The sequence below is a fragment of the Apodemus sylvaticus genome, chromosome 19 (genome assembly GCF_947179515.1).
Source record: "Apodemus sylvaticus chromosome 19, mApoSyl1.1, whole genome shotgun sequence".
In the NCBI taxonomy this organism is placed as follows: domain Eukaryota; kingdom Metazoa; phylum Chordata; class Mammalia; order Rodentia; family Muridae; genus Apodemus; species Apodemus sylvaticus.
Genome location: NC_067490.1, coordinates 22065717 through 22071082, shown reverse-complemented (window position 1 = coordinate 22071082; position 5366 = coordinate 22065717). Strand labels below are relative to the sequence as shown.

General features: G+C 41.6%; 1 pseudogene; it reads left to right on the top strand.

Annotated features, from left to right (window-relative positions):
- Positions 1–1028: 1028 nt before the first annotated feature.
- Positions 1029–1932, top strand: LOC127670140 (60S acidic ribosomal protein P0-like; annotated as a pseudogene).
- Positions 1933–5366: the final 3434 nt, after the last annotated feature.

The following is a 5366-nucleotide window of genomic DNA, read 5'->3' as shown; positions in this document are numbered from 1 at the left end:
GTGTCTGTTGGAAAGGTGATCAAGTTCACTGCCAAAGAACAACTTGTGACATAAGACTAGAAAATGCTATCACTGAGGCAGGAGGGTAGAAGTGAATCATTGCCTATGCCAATAAAAAGCAAACAACATGTGTTTACGTATTCAAACCCATGTAGAGAAAAGAGTATGTTTACTGCACAATAGCTACTTAAACCAGTAGCAGGGATTGTAGCCATGTGCTCAAATAATGCAACTCAATCTGGATTTGCAGCTGCTATTACAGCCTGTCTGCTTGTGTTTAGCTTCACAAAGTATATTTCACCATCAATTAAAAATCTGCCCCTTACATAGAGCATGGAGAATGCAGATACATTAGCAGTCACCACAGCAACATCTTTTGTGGCTTTAATGACATCATGACTAATCTCTGAATATCCTTCAGGCATGTGGTACCATTTTTAATTTACTTTTTTCCTGGATATAGCACTACTTAAGGCTTCCATTGGTCCTTTCCCATATAAAAGAACTCTTCCCATGTTTCATGAAGCCACATAGAATTCTGAGAGCTTTGGGTTTATCCACTGTAGTTAAATGATCAAGACTTGTAAGAGCAATCATAAAATGTGTCTGAGGACTCAATGTGCTCCCAGATGCAATGGTCTCAATATCTAAATATCATCTGGCTTCTCCTAGTCCTTAGGTAGACTAGCAAACCATAGTGAATCTCTGGGTTTCCTGTAATTAAGATCAGCTCAGAATCACTGTTAAAAAACTGTCAAAAATATCTTGCTTACATACTCTGTCTCAGTGTGGATTAATGCTAGTGAAAGTTCACAAATTCCTTTGCGGAAGACTGAGAAAAATAATATTTTTGTGGCATTTTGTAGTTGGCCTCCTACAGAACCTGTTTACTTTTCACCCAGTTGTTCTAACTCTGTAAAGTGAGTCCATTATGGCCAGTATGAAAACTGTTGGTTCTTGCCTGGTGTCCTCATTAGAGTGACATTGTCTTTAAACCCTGCAGTGTCAAGTCCTGACACTCCACCATGATGCCTAAGGGAAACAGGGTGACCTGGAAGTCCATTGGCTTTCTTAAGGTGATCCAACTTTTGGAGGCTTATCCAAAATGCTTCATTGTTGGAGCACACAATGTGGTGTGGGCTCCAAGGAGATGCAGCAGAGGCACCTGTCCCTTCGAGGGACAGGCAGAATACCATGATGAGCAAAGTTATAGCAGAGATAAGGGTGGGGCATCTGGAAAACAACCCAGTTCTGGAGAAACTATGGCTTCATATCCATGGCAAGATGGGCTTTCTGTTCATGAAGGAGGAGCTCACACGGACTGCCAATAAGGTTCAGGCTACTGCCACTGCCCATGCTGGTGCCATCTCCAGTGTAATGTCACTGTGCCAGCTCAGAATACTGGTCTCAAGTCTGAGAAGACTTCTTTCTTCCAGTAGTCAGACATCACAACTAAAATTCCCGGAGGTGAAAGCAAAATTAAAAATTTGAGTGATGAGCAGCTGATTCAAACTAGAGACAAAGTAGGAGCTAGTGAAGTCATACCAGTGAAGATGCTGAATATCTTTCCCTTCTCTTTAGGGATGATCATCTAACAGGTGTTTGACAAGGGCAGCATTTATTACCTTGAAATGTTTGACATCCCAGAGCAGCTTCAGCATGTTGGGTTGTTGTCCAAAATGTTGTGTGTTTGTCTACAGAGTGGTGACCCAACCAGCCTCAGGTCCACACTCAATCATCAATGGACACAAGCAGAACCTGGGTTTGTCTGTGGAGACTGACTACACCTTGTCAATTGATGAAAATGTCAAGTCCTTTTTGTCTTATCCATCTGCATCTGTGGTTGCTCTCCTTGTGGCTGCTGCCACAACTGCTGTTCCTAAACAGGGGGTGGAAGCAGATGAGGATATGGGATTTGGCCTCTTTAACTAATCCCTTCAAAGAAACCAACTCAGCCAAATTAATTTTAGAGACTTAGAAAAAGGCTTAATTCTCTAAAAAGAATAGAGAAGAGAAGAGAAGAGAAGAGAAGAGAAGAGAAGAGAAGAGAAGAGAAGAGAAGAGAAGAGAAGAAAAAACTGTTACAGGTTGTAACTTTGGTTGTTATTTGTGTTTGTTTTGTTGATTTGGATGACAATTTTATTTATATTATCTAAGATTTTTGTGCTCAGAAATAATTTAATATCCATACTATCTGCTTGTATTATTCTGAATTCTCTAGAGGTACACAAGTTCTCAAATGAACCTCTCTTTCTCTTTCTCTCACTAGATAGTGTCTCTCTCACACTACATTGTGAGAGAGAGAGAGAAAGAGAGAAAGAGAGAGAGAGAGAGAGAGAGAGAGAGAGAGAGAGAGAGAGAGAGAGAGAAGAAGGAGGAGGAGGGAGAGTTGTGGTTCAGTTAATCCAACAATGGATACCTATGAAGAGAAGGTCCAACAATACAGTAGTTGTTCACTCCATAAGGCTGGATGTCTTAGCTGGCCTTCAGTATATGCTGGAATACTGAAGAAGTAGGCTGTAATGCCAATGAAGGGAAGGACTTCCTTCAGAGGGCAAGAGTAAGCAGGGAAAGAGAGAGACTCCCTTTTTCTGTAATCTTTATAGAGGGTGACAGCAGAGGGTGTGGCCCAGATTACAGATGGGTCTTCTTATTTCAAAAGGTCTGGATTAAAGGTTTATCTTCTCATTTAAAGATCCAGATATAATTTAGAAAAATATCCCTCATGGTGTGCCTAGTTCCATTCCAGATGTAATGAGGTTGACAACCAAGAATAACCATCACTAAAAAAGGAATTAACTTTCCAAAGCCGCAGGTATTCTTGAATCAATAGTGGTACAGTTCAGTAGTGGCCCACTTTGTGTTTTTTGAGGTTAAATACTGCCATTTTGTCTCTGCTGTTATAGTACCTAGTTACAATTAGATTTGCTAATTGGAGATCTGTAGCTTCCACTGTAAATTCTGAGTTGGAAACAAATTGAATCACACATCTGCTCTAGAATGTTTCGGCTCCCCACCAAAAGTAATTTCTCAGAGACTTGCTGAAAGCATCTTGAACCTCTCCAAATTGGGCAAATAAGATTAATATGACTTATCTATTTCAGCAATACAGTCCACCTAAGCCTTTGAGTCTCTGCCTCAAATCAGTTTGGCATTTTCAGTTCATGTGGTGGTTTGAATGAGCTTGGTGAAGAGGAAGTGGCACTATTAGGAGGTGTGGCCTTGTTGGAGGAAGTATGTCACTGTGGGAGTGGACTTTGAGGTCTTAAACTGAAGCTCTTCCCAGGGATGAAGAGACTTTTCTGGTTAGCTCCAGACCAAGATGTAGAACTCTCATCTCCTTCTCCAGAACCAGCCTGTGCACTTTTGCTTCCTGTCCCAACAGTAAGGGACTGAACTTCTGGAACTGTCAGCTAGCCCCAGTTAAATGTTGTCCTTTATAAGAGTTGTGTGGTCATAGTGTCTCTTCACAGCAATCAAACCCAGACTGACAGGCCATCTCTTATGGTTCTATGTTGTAGCCTGATAACCAAAGAAGCCAACTGCAGTTTCTATGACCTTTCACTGCAGCTTGGTGTACAATCATTGTAGGCACTTTAGGAATTCATTCTATTTCAGCTTCATATGCTTTCTACCATTCCCACTCTTAATACTACTTCTCCTAAGTATCCTACAGCTCCAGTCTGCATACATTAGAAAACACATGTATATTCCTTTGAGACTATAACCTACTTCCTATTGGTCACAATTCTCTCAACCCACCTTGAGATAATTTTTCTTTATGTTCATGTGTGTACACGTGTGTGTGTGTGTGTGTGTGTGTGTGTGTGTGTGTTCATGTGCTGTGCACACAGATGCATGCATGCTGTGTTGGCGTGGAGGTGAGAGGATGGTGTCAGCCTTCTGTCTTCGCCTTCTACGTTGAGACTCCTCATCATTCATCTCTGTGTATGACAAGCTAGCTGGCCAATGGGAGCTTTCAGAAATCCTCTCCTCTTTGTTTCCTATCTCCCCATAAGAGCACAGGGTGTGTTTTCATTTACAGCTTTCTGTGAGTTTGGGGTATTTGATTTGAACCGAGGTCCTTGAACATCCATGCCAAGCCTTTTACCCACTGAGCCTTCTCTCCAGCCTATCATCAGACACCAATGTTTATCTTTAGGTAGCTGTGCTGGGTTTAGTGTATAGTTAGTTATACATCTAGAATAACACATGAGTTGAGGGGGAGGCTTTTGCATTTTTATTGCATCAAATTCACTTCGTTGGGGAAGCCACTATCATTTCCTTAATCTATTCCCTTTGTCCCATTAGCGGATGTGGAAAGCTGGCCTCTCTAGGAGGTAATTCATCCGGATGGGGGGACTTCAGTTCATACCTGCAGTTTATAGGGATCACTGTGCATATCATTATGGCTTTTAAAACCTCTTCCTTCCCCATTCAGTGCCCTCATTTTACCACAAGACAACCTGTCATAACAAGAATAAATTTGCATTACAACTTAACAATCCATTGGAATGGCAAGATCTGGTTTTCCTCTGTGTGTGTGTGTGCGCGCGCGCGTGCGCGCGCGCGCATGCGCATGCGCATGCATGCATGCATGCCAGTGTGTGGTGTGATCTCAGTCCTTCCTGTACAGGAAGAGTTTCTGTCAGAACAATACAGACACTCGCAGGTCATTGCTATGAGCACACTATATCAGAAACACAGGCATACTTGTGCCTTTCTACACAATTTGAATTCCTAACGAAGAACTCACAAGCCACATTTAATTTTGTTGGCCTTAATACAATTGATAGCCATTCACAACCACAATTCCTCCTTTCTCTGTCATAATGATCTGAAACTCCCAATTTAGTATAAGGTTATAGGTTACAAAATGGTTAAGAAAGGGTTAAAATAGTTGTAGCATTCCCAGATGCTTCAGTGAAGACAGAGTTGAGATCTGAAGGGAAAAAGTCTCTATGGGGGACCAGATAAGAAGCTTTGTGAACCCCAGACCTAGGGTTATCAAAAGCAGATCCTGGTAGCAGGCTGTTTCCAGTGTCAGTTTAAAGTGGGCTGTGTGTCACGGACAAGGTGCTTGAGGGAATGGGGGTTTAGTGCCAAGTGAAAGAGACCTGTCCTTTGCTGTGGCAATTTTCCTGAATAAGACTCCTGAGAAGTAGCACCCTAAGACACATCTCTGTTTGGGGGTACTACTTTTGATCCAGTCTCATGAGAATAATAATATAGGAGTGTTTGATAAATTTACTGACCTAGTTATATTGACATGAAATTGATATGCTTGTATGACCGTGTATCTTAATTTGATAAGTTCATAGGTGGTGGTATATTTTGTATAGTATGTGATTTGTGGTGTGAAACAT